The 23,616-nt window shown below is 47.9% G+C and overlaps 1 long non-coding RNA gene across 1 annotated transcript in view; it reads left to right on the top strand.

The window, feature by feature from the left end:
* LOC142500086 (uncharacterized) overlaps window positions 1-23,616 on the top strand; it is a 297,348-nt gene that overhangs the window by 168,271 nt on the left and 105,461 nt on the right. The window lies entirely within an intron of this gene.

The following is a 23,616-nucleotide window of genomic DNA, read 5'->3' as shown; positions in this document are numbered from 1 at the left end:
TGGGAGAAAGAGAGAGAGAGGTATGGGAGAGAGAGAGAGGAGAGGGGTATGGGAGAGAGAGAGAGGGGTATGGAGAGAGAGAGAGGTATGGGAGAGAGAGAGAGAGAGGTATGGGAGAGAGAGAGGGGTATGGGAGAGAGAGAGGGGGGGTATGGGAGAGAGAGAGAGAGAGAGAGAGAGGGGTATGAGAGAGAGAGAGGGGTATGAGAGAGAGAGAGGTGTATGGGAGAGAGGGGTATGAGAGAGAGAGGGGTATGGGAGAGAGAGAGAGAGAGAGAGAGAGAGAGAGAGAGAGAGAGAGGGGTATGGGAGAGAGAGAGGGGGGTATGGGAGCGAGAGAGAGGGGTATGAGAGAGAGAGGGGGGTATGGGAGAGAGAGAGAGAGAGAGGGGGTATGGGAGAGAGAGAGAGGGGGGGGGGTAGGGGGGAGAGAGAGGGGTATGGGAGAGAGAGAGAGAGAGGGGGGTATGGAGGAGAGAGAGAGAGGGGTATGAGAGAGAGAGAGAGAGAGAGAGAGAGGGGGGTATGGGAGAGAAGAGAGAGAGAGAGAGAGGGGGGGGGGGTATGGGGGAGAGAGAGGGGTATGGAGAGAGAGAGAGAGAAAGAGAGAGAGAGAGGGGTATGAGAGAGAAGAGAGTGTGTGTATGGGCATGAGAGAGTGTGTGTATGGGTATGAGAGATAGTGTATGTGTGTGTGTGTGTGTATGAGAGCAAGAGAACGTGTAGGACACCAGAGGTACCCCCCCACCCAGTCAGTCAGTCAGTCACCACCCCCACCCAGTCAGTCAGTCATCCCCCCCCCACCCAGTCAGTCAAAAGTCAGTCATAGTCAGTCATCCCACACCCCCTGCCCAGTCACCCCACACTGTCAGACACCCCATCACCCCACACCCTTAATCACCCCACCCAGTCACCCCCACACCCTCAATCACCCACCCAGTCACCCCACACCCTCAATCACCCCACACAGTCACCCCACACCCTCAATCACCCCACCCAGTCACCCCCACACCCTCAATCACCCCACCCAGTCACCCCACACCCCCAATCACCCCACACAGTCACCCCACATCCCCCAATCACCCCACCCAGTCACGCCACACCACCAATCACCCCACCCAGTCACCCCACACCCCCAATCACCCCACACCCCCAATCACCCCACCCAGTCACCCCATACCCCAATCACCCCACCCAGTCACCCCACACCCCCAATCACCCCACCCAGTCACCCACACCCCCAATCACCCCACCCAGTCACCCCACACCCCCAATCACCCCACCCAGTCACCCCATCCCCCCACAGTTACCCTCTCTCCGTCTCTCACCCTCTCTCCGTCTCTCACCCTCTCCGTCTCTCACCCTCTCTCCGTCTCTCACCCTCTCTCCGTCTCTCACCCTCTCTCCGTCTCTCACCCTCTCTCCGTCTCTCTCTCTCCGTCTCTCTCTCTCCGTCTCTCTCTCCATCTCTCTCTCTCTCCGTCTCTCTCTCTCCGTCTCTCTCTCTCCGTCTCTCTCTCTCTCTCTCTCTCTCTCTCCGTCTCTCTCACCGTCTCTCTCTCACCCTCTTTCTCACCCTCTCTCTCACCCTCTCTCTCACCCTCTCTCTCTCTGTCTCACAATCTGGAACTGGATATCTTATTTACCCTGTATATCTTAACTGCCCTATACTACACCGAAATAACCTATACTGCTTTCTTCCAGATCTGACTCAAGCTTCACACGGAAGACATCGGAACCCCCCCTAACCCAGAAGACAGGTAAGGAACACCTCCCATCCAATGTATAACATTGCGGGAATGAGGGTACCTGGACATTGAGGGTCTGCGGATCAGGTAAGATCCCAGGCGGGATTGCTGCTTTAAATATTGTGAAGCGGGGGCATCCAGGCACTAGTTAAGGGGTCCAGGAAACTAGTCATTCACATCTGGCTTTTTTTCTCTCCCATACCTCTCTCTCCCATACCTCTCTCTCCCATACCTCTCTCTCCCATACCACACACACACACCAAGGACTAATTGTAGTATAATGTAATACAATAAATAAACTTATGTCAAAAACGAATGTTCTTACTAGGAATTTATTCAATTTATTTCATTTATGTTTTTTTTAAAATGCGGGGCTGGGGCGGGATTAGAGGCGGGGTTGGGGGCGGGACTAGAGGCGGGACTAGGTGGCGAGTAGAATTTTTGGTTCGGCGAGTAGATTTGTGGGTGATTTGTCAAGCACTGTCTATAAGCCCCAGGGATGTGGGGTGGGACCCTTACAGAGAAGCCCTGGTCCCAGGGCGAATGATCCAGATATCACACAGTCTCTTTATATAGAACAGCAATGTCTTTATTGTCCTTAATGTGGCACACAGCAGCAGTTCATTTCACAGAAGCAAGTCCTGGCAGTACACAGGATCCTGACCTCCTCTCCTTCTCCTCCAGGAATGTACTCCTGCAGGATGGTTGTAATGGGGCCTCAATACCCCAACTCCACCCAAGGGTAGGCCCTCTGGGTGAGGTTAGATTCCCCCCCTCCCCCAAATCTGCAGGGTGAGGGGCATTGGTCCACCGCACGTAGTGCTATCAGCTCTACTCAGTATGGCTGAGTGTCTTCTTTCCTGTCTCCTTGAAACTCCCAGACCATGCTCTCTCTGCTCCAGCACTCTCCACTCCCTGACAGAACTCTCCTTTCTCTCTCTTCACTCTCAACAGACTCTCCAGCAATCTCTCTGCACACACAGGAGCAGCCCACTAAATAGATACAGCCCTGCCCCTCATGATGTCAGCAGGACCTCCCCTCTGTCTCAGGCCTGCCACAGAGTCAGAAGCCTACCTCTATCACTCAAGGCAGGGCTTGGTGGGGGGAAAACCCATGATTACTACTGGCGCCCGCCCTTAACAGGACTTACTCCAGTAGGAGAAAGATATGTAGCCCACTATTTCTTACTGGGCTACACTCTCCCTCTGGTGGAATCCAATGGTCCCCACTTGGACCTAACTTTAGCAGCACCATCCTGCGGAGAACAAACCTGGGAAACAAAACACATTGCAATGTATGATATTTCTTGAGCCAACCACCAGGTGGCGTAACAGTAACAGTCACTCCCAATGGGGAGAACCACTAATGATAATGTTTTGGGTCAGGCTTTCGTACCTTCCTCCCATTATGGTCAGTTATGGTAATATAGTAGGGCTGTACCGACCCAGACTCTGGCCGGTATATCACGCTGTGCATGTATATGCACCGCCCCACACTCCAAGCCCGGACCACCTCACTGATACGGTCTTCATTGTGGTAACCCGCCTTACCAAACTTTGTCCTCAAGTATTCTTGTACAGCCTCTCTGAGCCAACTATCTCTGTTCTCCTCTATTTCCCTCATTATGGGCTCAGGCACATAAGGGTATTCGTACCCATGGGACTGCCTAAACCTAAACACTATGGCTCTGTCTGCTCTGCTCAATTTAGGCAGTTTCATAGGACCTGCCCTGCTTGGCAGTACCCAAAACTCCGGCTCTACAGGAGCAATGTCGTCATTCAAAATGCTAGGGCCCTTAGGTAGGATGATCCCTTGCTCTATCTCCTGAAATCTGTGTTCTAACTCATCCACCACCTCCTCGGGAGTATAGACACCTACCGCCCACCAATGATCAACTATGTTGTTCCTGATCAACAGGAACCTGGTGCGGTCCATACCTTTGTGGTACCCAGTGTACAGGGGTGCCCACCACTTGTCACGATGCTCGTACTCTAACATGGGGCTAGAAGTACCTGTCTTGGACTCAGCTTGTGATGAGACCCCAGATGTGATCGCCTCTGTAGAGCGCTAGCAGCTGCGTCTACCCTTGGCATTTATGTAGTTGGTAGGATTCATTTTGTGGACCACTTTACCTACGGGCCCGGCCTCAGCAGTAGTATGGGACCCTCGGGCCCTCCCTCTAGGCACAGGAGAAAAAGGTACATGTTTAGGCATACGTATCACAGTATCATATGGTACTTCCCCATCAGAACCCTCATCACTTAGTTCCCAATCCCGCAAATCTTTGGAGTACTTGGGGTTCTTACTTAACTTATCCCCGCTAGGTCCCGGTGTCATGACTCGTGACAGGGCAGGGGCAATGGCTGGGGTAATGGCGCTAGGGGCTGGGGCTGGGGTAATGTCCGTCTCAATGTCCAGCAAGCGGGTAATCCCATGACCAGTGGGCAGTTTCTTGCTTGCTCTCTCCGCTGAGCCCCGTGATCCTCTGGAAGGACCTTGGCTTCGCACGGGGGCCATTGCAGCGGCCATAGCTGCTATCCGCGGGGAGAACAGCGCTCCCGGGCCTCTTTTCCAGTCGGACCCAGAAGTGATGTCATCGTTGCCGCCCGCGGAATCCCCATCCGCTCCGTGGTCACGCACCGGAAGTGCGTCGAGGACCGGAAGGGGCGGTGGTGGATCATCCGGTCCGCGGACGGGTAAGTAGGCCGCACGACTCTCCTTCTCGTCCTCTGCAGGGTCCGTCTTCGCCTGACGGGAGTAAGGGGGTGGTGGAGTCTCCTTACCGTTCCGCTGCAGGCTGATGTACTCGGGTCCCTCTGGGTCCGTCTCCGACGCCGTCTCCGTCGCACTGGGAGTCACCACGGCCGTGGGACTTCTACGGGCCTCAGGCCGCACCAGCGCTCGCTGTCAGGAGGTGTCTGGACTCGTCTGCTCCCTCTCTCCAGTAAGTGGACCGCCATCTTTCTTATAGCTGGGGTGGTTCGCCGGTAGGCGCATCGCCACCGATGATACGCCATCTTCTTCCTCTGAAGACGACTTGGCAGGATCCTCCGCTAGGGAGTCACCTGGGTCTTTTGCGACCCCGCCAGTGGTTAGTGGTACGAAACGGGCCCGCTCCGGTACCTCCACTGCAGTCACGCTCTTCTCCGTCGGAGTTCTCTCAGCTCGATAGTCAGCTGGGCCTTGGTTCCCACCTCAGAAGTAGTGCAGGGAACTAGGGCAGCCTCATCGGTCGTCTCCGCCACCTCCGTTAGGGTTCCCGGAGAGGCACCCGAGGGGTCTTTAGCATGGGCCACGGTTCATTAAGCCATAGGTAGTACGTGCCACATTGAGGGCATCGTGCTTTGGTGCTTGCGGCCGTTCCGGGTGTCCTGCAGTGGACGCACAGGCACCGGAGGTACTCTCGGCCCTCGATCTCCACCACCAGGAAGCCTCCTGCGAGTTGGAAGACCGTCGTGCTCAGTTCTGACATAGTTAGTTATGGGGTGGAACAGTTCAATGTTTCAGCTCCTTGCTCTTCGAATGCCAGACAGAAGTGAAGTTCCTCACTCTCACTTCCTGTCCCTCCCTTCGCTGGGGAGGACTCTCCTGATTGGCTCTCCTTGTGCCCCCTCCCTATGGTGGAAAAAGGAGGAGGGGCACTCCTTCGCTCAGTGTGACGTGGCCTTGTCTGTTGGCCAGTCACAGCACAGGTGGGTGGGCTTTCGGCTTTCGCGCCGCTCCTTTTGCAGGGGATCTGGGTTTGGCGCTAAACCCCTGCACATCTCCCTCCACATTTCTCTCACAGTCTCTTTGCACGATTCACGTGCGCGCTCCAGAATTGCCGGGAATCGCCATTTTAGCTCGGCTTCTAATTGCTGGGCAGTGGATGGCGCTGCTGTCGCCATTTTGGACTCTTTCTTGCTCCGCGGAGCACATGTAGGGATGGCCGCCATCTTTGATGAGCCCTCCAAATGTATATCACCGCTATTCTCAGTGTCTAGTGCAAAACTCGTTCCTAGACACTGACTGTACTCAAACTGCTCACTGAACGCTCTCTGTTGCTTTTCTGACTGTTTGCCCACTGATATGATGTGGCATACCCCAGGCTAGGCAGAACTCTCTCTCTGTGCATCGCACTGCTGACGGTTCCTGCAAGTACTCTGTGGTGTGTTTTATGTGGGTGTTGGCAAGTGTACCGGGCATCTCCTTAAGTACCGGCGTCTCCTACTTTTGGCCACTCATAGTGCGGGTCCTGGGCCATGGTCCCTGGACTAGTTAACAGGCTAACCCCCCCAGTTGCCTCACACTATCTGCCTCAAGAGAATAGAACAGCTATAGCTCCACACCCATCTTACAACACCCTCTTAGGGCACCCAGGGCGTACTGTGCAGGAATCCACGCTCCCCTGACTACCCCTGGTATTACTTGCCCTACTCTCTCCAGTAGTTGCACTGAAGGTGCACTTCACTCTTCCTGCTCTGCCTTGCTGAAAGCCTGTCCTGTTCTGGATCTCAGCAGCTCACCTCCAAATGTAACCCATATTCCCCCCCCCCCCCTGGTCGCAGATTGGACCTCTAGGGTGTAGTGAGGGCTGGCTACGTGTGTATAGGTGGTGCATACCTGTGAGGAACAGGAGGGCCTGAGTCTCCCGCGTTGGTATTGGGCACAATAGGGACAGGCTTCTGGGGTATGTGCCTCCATCTCTTTAGCAGTCCTCGTGGTGCAGCGCCTCCATCTCTATAAGCCCCAGGGATGTGGGGTGAGACCCTTACAGAGAAGCCTTGGTCCCAGGGCGAATGATCCAGATCTCACACAGTCTCTTTATATAGAACAGCAATGTCTTTATTGTCCTTAATGTGGCACACAGCAGCAGTTCATTTCACAGCAGCAAGTCCTGGCAGTACACAGGGTCCTGACCTCCTCTCCTTTTCCTCCAGGAATGTACCCCTGCAGGATGGCTGAAATGGGGCCTCAATACCCCTACCTCCACCCAAGGGTAGGCCCTCCGGGTGAGGTTAGATCTCCCCCCTCCCCCCAATCTGCAGGGTGAGGGGCATTGGTCCACCGCACGTAGTGCTATCAGCTCTACTCAGTATGGCTGAGTGTCTTCTCTCCTGTCTCCTTGAAACTCCCAGACCATGCTCTCTCTGCTCCAGCACTCTCCACTCCCAGACAGAACTCTCCTTTCTCTCTCTTCACTCTCAACAGACTCTCCAGCAATCTCTCTGCACACACAGGAGCAGCCCACTAAATAGATACAGCCCTGCCCCTCATGATGTCAGCAGGACCTCCCCTCTGTCTCAGGCCTGCCACAGAGTCAGAAGCCTACCTCTATCACTCAAGGCAGGGCTTGGTGGGGGGAAAACCCACGATTACTACTGGCGCCCGCCCTTAACAGGACTTACTCCAGTAGGAGAAAGATATGTAGCCCACTATTTCTTATTGGGGCTACATTATTATTTTTTTTTAAATGTCACACTATATTTAGTTTGTTTTGGTAGTTTTCCTAAGGAAACATAAGGGATACAGAATATTATACAGTATCCTTTGGTTCTGTTTGGAATTCAAAGTTAAAAATGGTGAGGGGTATTTGGGAAATTCGGATGCCCGACTCCGAGGTCTATCCTAATAAATTGGGCATAGATTAGAAATGTAATTGAGACTCTGTGGGAAGGTAAGTGGCTGATATTGATTGGAAGCGGTTTCATATTTCTCCATGATGCCTCTCTCAAATGTAAGGGTTGTTTTCTAACTTCTTGATTACAGCGAATCAGACTGTTTACCAGCTCACCCCCATTGGAGTGGTACAGAGTGGTAGCGCTGCGGAGCACCACCAGTATTTAGCAAGGTATGAAAAACAATGATCCAGAGGGGACTCCCATAAAAAGATATTTATTGGATCGCGTGACCCCAAGAGAGGTAAAAGAGCGCACCTACGCATTTCACGCGCACTGTACTCTTTACCCCTGATTTCTATCACAGCAGGTTCTGCACACCAAAGGACCTCCCGATGGATTACAAGGACGGACAATAGGCACTCTGGGATATGTGTGTGTTTGTTACCCCTTTAAGATACCATATTGAGCAATGTGTGACAAATTCTAAATACCATAATATTGGAGATGTTTATTTTGTCTTTTTTTTTTTCATTTGTAGTGATCTCTTCTAGAAACCATTAGGCACTATTCGTCCCATAAAATAGTTATTCTACGTGCTTTACATTTATTTTTTTGAAATGCGATTCTGGACTTCATGCTACTCATTTATACATTTGACATAGAGCTTGTTGTGTCTGAGCACTGGAACCTTTTGGACACTGTTCTCACACCCGTTTGAGGCATCGTAGGGTAAATTGTACGGTTACAAACCAATACATAAATACATAAATACATGCATTGCAATCTATAATATTTAAGATTATGCTTTATTTGTATGTCTTCATAATTGAAATATCTAATACAAAATTAAATGCATATCACATACATTGTGGTAAGCAGGTTAGATGTGAACAAAGAAAAGAAAATAGGGAAGCGCAGTAAAACGGGTGATGGCAAAATGACAACTTTATAATGAATGTATAACACAAAAATGAACAATAAACAACAAATGTTATGATAAAAATCAATATTTGAGTAATGTCCATATGATTTGGAATCACTGGTGAGTGGCGATCAAAGCCGGCTGCTGCAGAGAAAAAGTCAAGTAGGTAAGTAAACCTGGAAGGGCAGGGGTCTGTGCTTCCTGTTGTCCCATTGACTGGTTTCATCTGGCGCTGTTGCGTGCCTGGAGGGAGCGGCAGTGCCTTCATTGTCGGCGTGTCTGTTTGCGATCTGTGCTGCAGAGGAGGATCGAGCGGTCCCTGCTATAGCCGGGAAGGGTTGGTGCGTCACGTCCGGCCGTGACGCCATACCCGGAAACCCGGTGGGCTGAAGATAGCCGGTCTCTGACACCTGAGACTCGGAGGAGTTCGCTGGAGAGGAATTCACGGGGAGAAATCTACGTGCCGTTTTGTATCAACAGTTGGAGGTTAAGTGAGCTCATTCAGCAGTGGCTCACTAACGGCCCGTATATACTCCCATTTTATTAACTATTCCATCCCCCAACGAACTGTGCATTTATCTGGGGCTGCCATCCTGGTCCTGGAAACTTTGCTCTTGCACCAGGTTTACTTACCTGCTTAACTTTTTTCTGCCACTGGAACGCACAGACCGAAATGGACACAGGAACCGGAAATGAACTCTCATGGACTGTTATGGCTATGCATGGAGATAGCACTGATCAGGGGAAGCGGATTGGGAGCAGCTGGGGTGATTATGTAACTGTTTTCACTTGTTTTTCACTTGTTTGATTAATGTTGGAGGGTATATATACTAGGTAGACCCTCATTTGAGTATGCCTTGTCACTTGAAAAAGACCTGTTGGTCGAAACGTCGTGTGGCACAATAAATTCATTATCTTGAAATCCGTGGAGCGCTGGATCTCTCTTTGTTTAACTTTTTTCTGCAGCAGCCGGCTTTGATCGCCGCTCACCAGTGATTCCAAATCATATGGACATTACTCAAATATTGATTTTTATTATAACATTTGTTGTTTATTGTTCATTTTTGTGTATACATTCATTATAAAGTTGTCATTTTGTCATCACCCGTTTTACTCCGCTTCCCTATTTTTTTTCTTTTCTTTGATCACTAACACCAAGGACTGGGGTCCCTTGTATTGGAAGCTGCAATTAATCCGGGTTTCGGTTTTTATTACATACTTTTTTACATATTTTATTTGTTTTAATATCCATAGCAAGACCCTTTATGCTCCGGAATGGTTCATGTCACGTTATAACCATTTGTGTATTTTATTGACTTTTATTCATTGAAAGGTATTTCCCTTTTTAAATTATTTTAACATTAGTTAGTTAAGTTTTTCACGATTCAATCATCTGGCGCACCTAGCCTTCTTTTTTCCTTTTTAGATGTGAACACACCGGGGTTAGCCGTTTTAGAAATAATGATACACCCTGTAATTATTTTCATTTTAAATACTCTTCTATAATTCTTCTTTATTGCTCATATTTTTCTGTGTTGCTTTTTTACTTCCATGTATTTAGACTTAGAATCAGTTGTTGTGTCGATGGATGTGAAAGTTTTTTTTGTTTTAGGTTTCATCACCCGACCCGCGAAGAGAAGCAAAGAAAAAGGTGATTGTGACCCTATTGGGTCAAAGAGGGGATTCATGTATATTGAATTTTGGACTGTAAGATCCCCAAAACAGACCACCATAAGAGAGACTAAGGGCTGGGACTCGCTGCGCCCGGCGGCGCGGGCGGCCGCGTGAGCGTTCCCTACCAGCAGGGGAATCCTTCCTAGCCGGTCCCAGTCCCCCCTCGCTGCTGGCTCACTACGTACAGTGACGCGTCAGCCTCCAGGGGATGCAAGAAAATTGTGATCCCGAGCAGTGACGCGTCACGTGGTGCGCTGATGAGCCAATCAGCGGCCGGGGCGGGATGGGGAGCTGTCAGACAGCTTCCTACATAAGGCAGGGGGTGGTGTGTGTATGTCTCTCAGTGTCATCGTGTGTGAGGGCATTTGTGAGGGAAGGGGGAGGGAGCTGCTTACCTTCCAGCAGCCCGCAGCAGCTCCCTCCTGTCCTGCAGACCGAGCCCGAGCCCGAGCCCGTGGAGGGAGGGGGGGAGTAGCGGGTCCCTCCGCTCAAACCACGCCCCCCCCTCCCATTCCCGCCCCCCTCCCGCTCTGGCTCCCGCTCCCTACAGACCGCATATCGCAGTCTGTGTCTGTCAGCGCCCCGCCTGTCTGCAGTGCGGGCGCGCTGACTGAGGGGGCGGGGCCTTAGCCTAAGGCCGTGCTTATAGTCCTTGCTACAGTGACGGCGATGCTGACGTCACGCTGCGGTAACTGAAAAATCAAATGTAATTGACTTCCAGTGATCGTTACCAAGCCGTCGCTGCGTTGCTCCCACTATAAGTGGACGCGACAGATTCCATACATTTATTTTGACGCAATGTCGTGTTGCCGAGACTATAAGCACAGCCTAAGTAATATGATGAAATTGTGCAAGCATACACCAGCAAGGGATGGGTTAAAAAGTTTGACTGTAGAATAGGGTTAGTTTGAAGAAGGTCAGAAAGATTGTCTTATCAAGATACAGGCAAATACAGCCACAGGGAACCTTGAAGAATTGCATAAGGTATATGGACAATTGACCTTCCCTAAAGATAAGACTTTTGCAACAGGATTACTTTAACCAGCCCAAATCTGCTAAACACATCAAAGCCCATCCATCCCCATCCATCCCCCTACACTAAACCACAGAAAGGAGATAACAGGAAAGTGCTGACAAGAAGATACAGCTGAGACTAAGAATAAAGTAGAGACACTGATTTCTTCAACTATATACAGGCATACCCCGCATTAACATACGCAATGGGACCGAAGCATGTATGTAAAGGGAAAATGTACTTAAAGTGAAGCACTCCCTTTTTCCCACTTATCGATGCATGTACTGTGCTGCAATCGTCATATACGTGCATAACTGTTGTAAATAACGAATTTGTAACAGGCTCTATAGTCTCCCCGCTTGCGCACAGCTTCGGTACAGGTAGGAAGCTGGTATTGCTGCTCAGGACGTGCTGACAGGCGCATGCGCGAGCTGCTGTTTGCCTGTGGGCGATATGTCCTTACTCGCGAGTGTACTTAAAGTGAGTGTCCTTAAAACGGGGTATGCCTGTACACCAGTGCTTAAGGAGAGATAATTTGGCTGGATCAAATGTTTTCTCTCCTCACACTGAGGCAACACTATACTGTTGTCCTACAGTAATTGCATGCTATGGTATTCAACTAAATTTACTTTGAGAAACGTCTCAGTGTTAAACTCACCTTCCTTCAGTGTCTGTAGCCTCTTAGCCTTATCTTATCAATATCCGAATATCCGTGCATGCAGCCGGGAGGACTGGGGCCGTGGCCTAACTGTTTCCCTTTACTTCCAGCAATGCATTGCACAATTATGGGGCAGAAAGGGGAATCAAGCAGCTTTGCATGCATAAGGAGATTATTTTATACTTATTAAATGATAAGGCCATCTGAGTTTGAAATGTGGATCCGGTCAGTGTTAGAAGATGACGGGGCACATGAATGGGCAATAAGGTGTCTTATGAATTCATATACATGGGAGTAAAAGCGTGCTAAAGCTTGATACCCTTTTGTCGATCTGGGCCGAAGTCTACTGCTATAAGCAGGGCCGCCAACAGAAATCATGGGGCCCAGGACAAATGAAAGGAGCAGCCCCCCCCGTCCCATAGCGCAACCCCCCCCCCCCGAACCCATAGACCCCTACCACGAAAAAATATTTTTTAGCGCGCAACTTTTGTGATACAGAAAAAAAACATTACAATGCAGCCTATTTATTTTTATATTTTCAACAAAAGATAGGTGACTGCCTGCCTGGGTGACTGGGTGGGTGAGTGACTGGCTGGGTGAGTGACTGGCTGGGTAAGTGACTGGCTGGCTGGGTCACTAGCTGGGTGGGTGACTGGCTGGGTGGGTTGGTGGGTGAGTGACTGGCTGGGTGGGTGAGTGACTGGCTGGGTGGGTGAGTGACTGGCTGGGTGGGTGAGTGACTGGCTGGGTGGTTGAGTGACTGGCTGGGTGGGTGAGTGACTGGCTTGAGTGGGTGAGTGGCTGGGTGGGTGAGTGAGTGGCTGGGTGGGTGAGTGACTGGGTTGGTGGGTGAGTGGCTGGGTGAGTGGGTGGCTGGGTGAGTGGGTGAGTGACTGGCTGGGTGGGTGACTGGTTAGGTGGGTGGGTGAGTGACTGGCTGGGTGAGTGACTGGCTGGGTGTAACTGGCTGGGTGGGTGAGTGAGTGGCTGGGTGAGTGAGTGGCTGGGTGGGTGAGTGGCTGGGTGGGTGAGTGGCTGGGTGGGTGAGTGAGTGGCTGGGTGAGTGACTGGGTGGGTCAGTAAGTGGCTGGGTGAGTGACTGGGTGGGTCAGTAAGTGGCTGGGTGAGTGACTGGGTGGGTGTGTGAGTGGCTGGGTGGGTGAGTGGCTGGGTGGGTGAGTGGCTTGGTGGGTGAGTGAGTGGGTGGGTGGGTGAGTGGCTGGATGGGTGAGTGAGTGGGTGGGTGAGTTGTATGAGTGGGTGGGTGGGTGGGTGAGTTGGGTGGGTGAGTGGGTAGGTGAGTGGCTGGGTGTGAGTGACTGGGTGGTTGAGTGAGTGACTGGGTGGGTGAGTGAGTGACTGGGTGAGTGAGTGACTGGGTGGGTGAGTGACTGGGTGGGTGAGTGACAGGGTTAGTGAGTGACTGGGTTAGTGAGTGACTGGGTGGGTGAATGTCTGGGTGAGTGAGTGACTGGGTGGGTGAGTGACTGGGTGAGTGAGTGACTGGGTGGATGAGTGACTGGGTGGGTGAGTGACTGGGTGGGTGAGTGAGTGACTGGGTGGGTGGGTGACAGTGACTGGGTGGGTGACTGGTGACAATGTTGGTTGCTTGAGTGACTTACCTCTACCGGTGGGTGCTGCTTCCTTGCCGCCAGATGCTTCCCCCCTGTCCCGATATCCCCGGCAGCTGCCAGGGGCGGAAGGGGGGCTCGGGGTGGGAGTGGGGGGGCGCGAGACAGGCTGGGGCAGGAGGCGCGCGCGGGGGAAGCTGGGTTGGCGCTTTCCCCTCCGTATCAAGTTAGGAGCGGAGGGGCTGGGTTGCGTGCAGGGCTGGTGTTGGCGCTTCCCCTCCATCCCACGTGGGGAGCGGAGGGGCTGGGTTGTGCACGCATGGCTTGTTTTGGAGCTTCCCCCTCCATCCCACATGGGGAGCGGGGAGGGCCCGGGGGGGGATGGTTTGCTGGGCTGGGTTGCTGGGGACAGCAGGCCCCTGGGGGCAGCAGGCACACAGCAGGATATCCTGCTTGCCCTGTAAATGCACGCCGGGACCACGGGAATTGACGCCATTTAAAAAAAAAAAAATTAAAATGTAATTAACTGGCACCCGGATGAGCAGGGGGCCCGGGACACCAGTGCCCTTTGTCCCCCCCTGTTGGCGGCCCTGGCTATAAGTAAAGCAAAGCGAACAGTTTAATACTGGAAGAAGTCAAAGTAATGAAGTCTAAGAAAATGGGGAGCAACATATCGCTATTTGGCAATTTGGAGCTGGTTAAACTGGGAGATTCAACAGCAGAAGATTTGGCAAGAGTTTGGCAGAGGTGTAGCAAGAGTGGCAGTCTGCTGTCAGAACCGGTAAATGACTGTAGTAGTAAGAAGGACCACGTGAAGGGGTAGCATTGGAGGCAGCAGAGATCAGTACCTGTTGATCTGATGATTGTAGTGCCAAGGTCTATGTGGAGGTAAGCAGCAGATTAGAACAGATTGACCTGATTTATATGGTCAGCTACGGTCTAGGCAGATATGAGAGCAAGAGGCAGGCAGAGGTCTAGAGTCTAAACAGGTGACAGAATCACAGAGCTGGCAGCGCCATGATGAACTAGAGGGTGTATCGAGAGCCGGCTTTAGCAAATGTGGGACCCTGTGCGATATTCATGTACAGTATATGTACCTGCCCACCTGTCCCGTGAGGTTAAACACATAAATATTTGACGCCTTTTCTAGGATAAATGCATGCCATTTCTTTTTAAATTATTCATTTTAATTTAGATAAATAAAATGTATGATATTGTAATTAATCATTTTTTTTTGTTTCAACACATTGTTCCCTAAAGAAAGACCACTGTATGTGATTTTATATATAAATGTAATAGAAGAGCGAGTGAATTCTTCTTAGTCTTCTGGACAACCATCTGTGCCAAAAAACTCAAAAGGACAAGACGGGCAAAAAAACTAAAAAGTCAAGGCAAATGAGAACCTGCCAAAAGGCAGAAGAATTTTTAGAGATAGAATGTGCAGTTATCAATATTTCTAATGTGACACTCACCGATGATGAATTATCATTATTGAATAAGGGCATGGGGTTTGTTCCAGACACGGATTTTGATTTGTTTCAAACCATGATTGATCTTAATAAGTTTATTAGGAAATGTACTCTCAAGATATTTTTTGACAACAAAGAACAAAGTAACTGTAATGCACAACCTTCTACTACAATTCTTGAATTACCTGTTAATAACGATGAATTTTCTTCCACAGATATGACATCTTTAGAAATTTTGTCGGATCAATCTTCAAATATATTCTCATTTAGAGAACAATGTTTAATTAAAGATTTGGAAGAAATAGAGGGTTATCATGAATCTGAACACGATCCCAATAATTTTTTGGGTAGACATAACACAGGTCTTAAGAAGCAATCACTGTTTTTTCCTACATTCACTAAAGGCAAATTTCTCTCTACTTTCGAAAGTTTAGTGGAGAGAGATTTGAGATTGTTGCAGAAAGGTTTTACATTCAATACCAATTACCACAATACCCGACACAATAATCTGACCTCTGATGAAATTAAGGCCTTAAAAGAACGTAAAACTAACAAATTGTTGGTAATTAAGAATGCTGACAAGGGTGGGGCGGTGGTGGTACAGCATAGGGATGACTATCTCAGGGAGGCTCTACGCCAACTTGGTGATGTCTCTTCCTATGCTGTGCTACCATCTGACCCCACCCAAAAATATCAAAGAGAACCTAGGCACTTATTGGATGTAGGCTCCATGTTGGGAGTTCTTAATGTCAACGACATTGATTTCCTATACAAACCTTACCCACCACTGCAGTGTTTCACCATCTCCCAAAGATTCACAAAACATTGGCTCCCCTCCTGGGAGGCCAATTGTTTCCAGCATTGATTCTTTGGGAGATGGTGTCTCGCGCTATGTGGATTACTTTCTTCAACCTCTAGTGCAGCAACTGCTGTCTTACATTCGAGATAGTGGTGATTTACTCACTACTCTCGATGGCTTTGAATGGAAACACAATATGATGTGGGTGACACTTGATGTCACATCGCTATACACTGTCATATCCCATGAGCATGGCTTGACAGCTGCTTGTTATTTCCTCAACCGGTCTGATTTATCACCTGCACAAATTACTTTTATTTTGGATTCTATTCACTTTCTTCTCACGCACAATTTTTTTCTGTTCAATGGGGTTCACTATCTCCAAACACGTGGAACGGCAATGGGCACCAGTTTTGCTCCATCCTACGCTAACCTCTTTATGGGGTGGTGGGAGTCGTTCCACGTGTTTAGAGAATTTAACAAATATAGAGAGCACATTTTATTTTACAAGCGTTATATTGACGACCTCCTACTCATTTGGGAAGGTGACATCACCATATTGCATGAATTTATTTCGGCACTTAACACTAATGACTTTAATCTTTTTTTCACTCACTCTTATCACGTACAACATATAAATTACTTAGATTTATGTTTATACATTGATATAACACTCAATTTTCAGACCACTCTTTATCGAAAACCGAACTCACGTAATACATTCTTAAGGGCCAGCAGCTGTCATCCTCAAGCCATGTTCAGAGGGATACCTAAAAGTCAGTTTATGAGAGCGCGTCGTAATTGTTCAAATGATCATGATTATGAACTTCAATCTAATGACTTGTATGGACGCTTTCTACAGAGGGGTTACAGTAGGAGGGACTTAGATACATTAAAGAGGTCTCAACTATGGATAAAAAATCCATGTTGGGACATTAACCCAAAAAAACTAGATTTAATGACAGTCCCTCCTTCATTACCCCGTTCAGCAGACAGGCAGAATCTATTAAATTTATTCTAAGAAAACATTGGAATGTGTTATCGTTAGATCCTGTTCTAAAGCCTTATGTTGCGGCAGGTCCAAATGTTATTTTTGAACGTGCCAAAACACTGTCTAACTCATTATCGCCGAGTCTTCTTGGATTAACAAATGTGGAAGGATCCTTACTGCCCAAGGGATCATATACCTGCACTCATTGCAAGGTATGTCCTAAAATGAATCCAAGTAAAACATTCTGTTCATCTGTTACAAGAATGACTTACAATATAAAGACCTTTATTAATTGTATTTCTACTTTTATTATTTACTTGTTAAAATGTGGATGTGGCCGACAGTATGTCGGCAGGACCACCAGATGTTTAAAAGTTAGGATACTGGAACATTTAAGACTTATTAACAATAAAGATCAAAACCACCCTGTATCAAAACATTTTTTCAGTTGTCCCAATGGCAATAAGGGTGCTTTCACATTCCAGGGTATCGAACATATTCCGATGCCCCCAAGGGGTGGAGACAGAACCAAATTGTTGGACAGACGCGAAGCATACTGGATTTTCACCCTCAGAACTAGAGCACCTTTAGGCATGAACATTGATTGGGATTTGAGTCATTTTTTGTAACTTTAAATATATATATATGATTTCAATTCATATTTAATATGTTATCAATTTATGGTTTAGTCACATTCATTGATTATTAATTATATATTATGGATTCTATTATATTTAATTATATATTTATTGTTACTATATTCTTTATTACTATATTATTAATCATAATAATTAGTTTACATTTTATTAAATTATAATTTAATTGTTAATAATCAATTATATTTAATACATGTTTGATTTTCATGCTTTCCCAATCATTTCTCATGTTTATCCTGTCTGTGTATACCACAGGGTCTATACTAAATTCTCACATCATTTGTCAATATGTGTGGAGTTATTCATTTATGTATTACAATCATAGCTGAATTGGTATAGTTATTCCCCTTATATGAGTGGCTACATAACCACAATGGTTCTATTTTGATTGTATATTTCCACACATACTGACATTTGTCCTCTGTGAACTACAAGGTTTTTAATTTATGCCCTGATTATATATATTTTGTTAAAAGGATTAGATATATAAATAATATACATATGCTGTTGCTTAATGCTTTTATTATGTAAATGCTACGATTCATTTTATTGTTATTATATCTTACTCAATATGCCTTTATCACTATATATTACTTCAGGGTTGCTGCTTTTCAAGTAGTCAGATTTTTGTGTTTTTTAAATAACGTTATTTTCTTGTTGTATTGTCTCGTGATGAATAAAGTTTATTTTAAGAAAAAACAGCATACCAACTGACCTGCCCGGCCTATGGAGATGCACGTTACGTCAGTGCAACAATGTCTGCGGACACTAGCTGATCACGTCATCATGATGGTGCGACGGACAGCTCTGGTGAGTATAAAGAAGCAGCCTTTGCATTACCTTGTACACCTTTATAAAGTGCTGTTGCATGAAATGCGTAGGTGCGTTCATGTAGTCCGTTTTTTTATTGATTTTCTAGCATGCAATAAATTTGATCATAAATCTTAGTTTGGAGTAGCCTGGCTATTTTTTCTTCCTCTGGATACCAGAAGCAGGATTTCCCTGGCTGTGCTCTATCTACATCTACTACAACTCGGTATATATAAATGTATCCAGGTCCTTGTTGCCCCTCCTTACCTCCGATGTGGGCATGGGGAAGGGGGAGGCTACTGCTTATGCTAGTAGTGCTGCAGAGAGGTGTTGGGTGTCGCAGAGCTGCAGGCGGTTAGGGAGCTGGTCCGGTGCTCCACAGCTCCGCGGCGGGACGCTGGTAGGGCGGCACCATTTTTAATGTGCACGCATGCGCACTAAAGCCGATGCGTATGCGCAGGACACACAGAGTTGCGGCGGCCATGTTGGTACACCTCGTGCATGCACAGGAGATATTGCTGAGCGGCGGCAATTACATGAAGGGCTCTGCAAGGGACTACAACCCCCAGCAACCTCACAGGCTGTGAGTCAGGTGGCAAAGAACAGCCAATAGGGCTGTAGCAACCCCCTGCCCTAAGATTGCTACATTTGGCGCGCTGAGAGGCACGTCGGTCGGGAGCAGGACACCAAGGGGACAGACAGTGTTTCAGGTGACAGTGGACCCTGAGACTAGGCCAGATCTCCCCTATAGGCCCTAGCTAGGCCCAGTTTCACATTAGGTTCTAGTTAGGGACACTTCCCCAGTAGCTGCTATTGTAAGACACTGCACAGTGGTGACGGACGCCATGTGGTGACTGCAGCCTGCGGTCTGGGACCAGACCCAGGCCTATCCTTTAATACTGGCTCAAAGATTGTGAGCTCTGATTGATATGGCATGATGTGAGTTAATCTAAATGAAAGGGACCTTATGCCCTGAATTAATTATGATAAACAATTATGTGAAGTCTCAAACACTTCATTTAAATATTATGTTAGACCCAAGGTCTCTATTTTTTCTTGTGGTGACATTTATTGTGTACACAGTAAGGTATCTTCTTGGCATACACTTACAATATATTTAGTTTTGGTTTATATAAATACGTTACCAGCAGGAATTATGGCACAACGTATACCTGTATTAGTTTATTGCCACAGCACCAGACCTATCAAGTTTATTTAGTGGAGTGCTGGTTACCTTCCTTCTCATATATATACCTTCCTTATATATATACCTTCCTTCTCATATATATATATATAATATATATTGTGATGCCTACACCATGTTGCAGTCTCTTTTAGACCCAGATTAAGTCAGGAAACGTAGTATTTCTCTATATGGGGTTTATTTACAGGGATAAATAATACACTAACAGGCCAACCGTTCCTTTAAGTCCAAACAAAATCATAAAATAAACACCTACTCCTCTTAGGAGACTAACTATATCTAACTATATAATGCAATCTGACCATTCTACCTCATGTAAATCAGAGACATCAGGGGTTTCATCAAAGATGGACACTGAGTCTGATGGATCCCAATCTATTACCTCTACAGGGAAGGTACTCAAGTGGTGGGACCCAATGTTTCAAGTTTATGCCCCTACTATGTATCAGACTCGGTTCCTACTAATTGATGGGGACACAGTGGCTCATTGGTGGGAGGAGGGGGAGTTATCTCCCAAGGAGGCCAGTGTGACGATGGAGAGGATTTGGCCCGGGATTAAAGGGGTTACACCCCAATTGGCCACCCTCTAACCTCACCAGGGAGACAAGGGGTTAACTGGGCTGAGGCCCAGACGTGTGATTTAACCCTTGTCATCACCTGAAAATGTATATTCCCTGTTCCCCCATGTTTATTGTTAATCAGTGTCTGCATCACACACACACTGGGATCCATCCGGGAGCACAAGGGTTAATAGTGATAGAGTGATTATAGCCCTTTGTGTAATTTTCCCGCCTTTTCAGGCACCATTTTGCAGGTTCCCATAGGCCGCCATTAGGGCTCAATGCTTTTTAATGGTGAATCTTGCTGTGGAGTCCGGTTCCTGAGAAGACCAGCAGATGGCGTCCGAGAGGGAGAGCGGCGGTTTCCCATTGAAAGTCTATGGGCTCATTGACTTCAATGGAGAAACCCTCGAAAGAGCTTTCCAGGAACGAGTTGGCTGCCGTCCAAACCGCTTAACCGCAAAGCGGATACATTTTCAATAGGAGAGCTTTGATCACTTACAAGTCAAGTTCAACGACAAGTGGCGTGGGGATAAACTGTTCTGGGGGCCCTAGAAATAAAATTCTTTCTGTGCCTAGTTCCTCGACCTCCCCCCACTCGACCACAACCGGGTCCCCGTATCCTGAACCCCCGATAAGGGTCAAACCGAGAAGAGCGGGTCGCGCCATAGGCTTCAATGGCGGCGGCAGAAACAGCTCCGAAAAATGACTAAGTGTGAAATGCTGTAATTTAGGAATCCATATCTCCGGTTCCGGAGGGACCAGAGGATCAAGGCTTGGGGTATCTGTAGTCACTGCTCCGGCATCACTGTAGAACCATCCTTGATCCTCTTGGACCAACCCGACGGAGTATTGACCCCCTTGAAAGTTCGGGACTTTTACCATTGATTCTAATGGGGGAAAAGCCGCATGGTGAAAAAATGACTAAGTGTAAAATGTTGAAATGTGTAAGTTCATATCTCCGGTTCTGGAATGCCCAGAGGGATGGGATTTGGGTGGAATGTAGCCAAGGTTCCGGCTTTAATGCATGCCCATTCCCAGCCCCCTCAGACCAACCAGACGGAGTATGGACGAATGTAAAGATTTGTGGATTTTCTCATGGACTTCAATGGCGGCGGTTCCCCATTGAAAGTCTATGGTAGGAAACTCCATTGACTACAACGGTGGAGTTGCTCCATTGAAACCCATGGTGGCGGAGCCCGTTGTTTTCAATGGGGATTTAGTGAAAAGCTGAGATTTCTTTTTAGCGGAGATTTTTGTATTAAAATGAAAAATGATTTAAGGTGCATTTGTGTAACTCCGGTTCCGAAGGTCGTAGCACGTCGCTTTTTGGACCATATGGTGTCCCAGTTCCGACATTGAGAACTGGGAAGTTTGGACCTGCTGCACACAGTGGAACCGGATATTTTAATACGTTTATATTTTATGTTTAATAATGTGTCCCAAGGTATGGATAGAACCCAGAGGAAATTCTTTTGCATACCTGGATAACAGATGGCCCTAGAGGCGACCCAATATCTAGGACTTAAGTATTGTTCAAAGGGTTTTGTCACTCTCCCTGTTTACCTGAGGGCGGAGCAGGCTCAAACCAGAGCAGTCTTTAAGTGTCCCATTTCACACCTTTCAACAAAGGTTTTCCTGCCAGAACTCCAAATGGATAGACTGGCTGGAATTCCTGATGCAAATGTGGGGCTTCAGAAATGAGACCCCAGAGTTCTACTGCGCTTGTGCTAACTAGCAGGGGGCATGGGTCAGAATGCTTTCCCACGTTAGTGAGTGGCTGGAGGTAATTGAAAGCCAATCACCTGTACTTAAGGTTAAGGATAGGGCCACAAAAGGTATATAATCTGTGGTCAAGCCCTTATCCAGTGTTGTTCATGTTCTTCAAGTGTTCAGTCTGTTCTACACCATCTTGATTGCTGAGAGAAACGCTATGCACTGTCTTCCTGCCAGAGGTCTTTTCATGTCTTTGGTGTCTTGATGACTATGAAGAGTGCTGTATGAACTGCCAGTCCAGATGCGACTGCTTCATCATTTCCATTTTACGTAAGTGTCTATATTTTGCCTGTTATTTGTACATTTCTGTGTGTTCACCTTTATCAAGGAATAAATTATATTTTATCATATCTAAGTCTCGTCCCAGTTCAGACCCAGTGATAAATATATATCATCTGTTATATATATTTATGTGTGACTTATACAGCCTGAAGAGGTGTAGGTCATCGGGAAGCGCAAACCATGAAAAACAGAAAAATGATCTGATGGTGCAGTATACGTGATAAATTGTGAATTAATGTAAATACAGGAATCTGTGTGCAGAATACTCACAAACATATAGTGAGTGGTATTCACATAAAGGTATCTTTGAATCACAGCCCACCAAGGATGGTAATCACAAGGAGCTTCTGGAGACCTTAATCACAAAAGAAACGGACATAGTGCAGACTGGAAGGACAATTTATAAAAAGCAAGTGGTAAGGGATACACTCACATGGTAATGGAATTAAAAAAGCATATAGATCCTGCGATCTGGATCTCGGCAAGTGAAGCGTGTGTTCTCTGCGTCCCCTGTGTCTCGGCGTGCGTGTCACTGGTGCGTCTCACCGGATCCGGAAACCGGAACTGACGTCATCCGCCTGCAGGGGCTCCAATCGCTTAGGGATCTCAACGGTCAGCGTCACGCCATTACCATGTGAGTGTATCCCTTACCACTTGCTTTTTATAAATTGTCCTTCCAGTCTGCACTATGTCCGTTTCTTTTGTGATTAAGGTCTCCAGAAGCTCCTTGTGATTACCATCCTTGGTGGGCTGTGATTCAAAGATACCTTTATGTGAATACCACTCACTATATGTTTGTGAGTATTCTGCACACAGATTCCTGTATTTACATTAATTCACAATTTATCACGTATACTGCACCATCAGATCATTTTTCTGTTTTTCATGGTTTGCGCTTCCCGATGACCTACACCTCTTCAATCTACATGGGATCGTGAGAAGGATCCTCCACTGGGTTATAGCGGCATCCATACTTGTTTGTATTGGTATCACTTTATATTACACTGTATATTACACTTAGTAAGATGGGGCTTTAGGCAGGTTGTATGATATTTGGTTATTCTAGAGCGCCACTATTGATAATTTTGTTTGTATGATTTATACAGCCTGCCATAATCTCACCGTGACAGGCTTGTATAATAACTGGTGGCAGCGTCGGGATTGAACTGGACCTGTATTACTAGTGTTCTGCGGGATACTGTAATATAGTGGGAACTCGATGGTAATTGCGAGTTCCTGGGACCAAAGATATTGAACACACAGTGTACAACATATAACACAAGATATGGCACCTCCTCACTGTTCCCCTACTTGTGAGAAGCATTGCCTCCAGAACCAAAGTGCCGGCCATCCGTCTGACTGGAGCCGGGCACCGAGACCGGAGAAGTGCATCAAGTCAGCGCGGGGACCAGCAGCCAGCAAGGCTGAGAGAGAGACAACAATCGGTGAGCATGAAACCCGGCAGGCTGAGCAAAGATCCACAGCTGCAGCTGCTGTAACCATCAAACCGCCCGGAGAGCAGGGAATGGACCCAGCTCCGGGACGGCAGAGACTTGTGGAGGGAGCGGGTGGTCTCGGAGACCACAGCAGTCTTGCACCAGGAGAGGTAACGGCCATTGCGGTGGCCCGTCCATTTTCCCTGAAAGAGCTAGCACTGGTGTGTGCGTTGGGCAAGACGTGGTTCCCGGCGAAGTGGACTCAGTTCCTGGCGTCGGTACCGCACCGACCCGCTTATCCCCTCCCGGAGCCCGGCGCTCCAGCAACTCCGCTCTGGACTCCGTTGCCCCTTGCTGGGGTTAGTCCACCGGTGGCGGAGAAGCACCGGCAGCCGCTTTGGCACTGCCAACCAATGGGCCACAATAATGCCCAGTGCCCTGACC

Source organism: Ascaphus truei, chromosome 1 (assembly GCF_040206685.1).
Source record: "Ascaphus truei isolate aAscTru1 chromosome 1, aAscTru1.hap1, whole genome shotgun sequence".
In the NCBI taxonomy this organism is placed as follows: domain Eukaryota; kingdom Metazoa; phylum Chordata; class Amphibia; order Anura; family Ascaphidae; genus Ascaphus; species Ascaphus truei.
The sequence above is the reverse complement of the archived record's forward strand: the minus strand, read 5'-3'. Positions and strand labels throughout refer to the sequence as shown.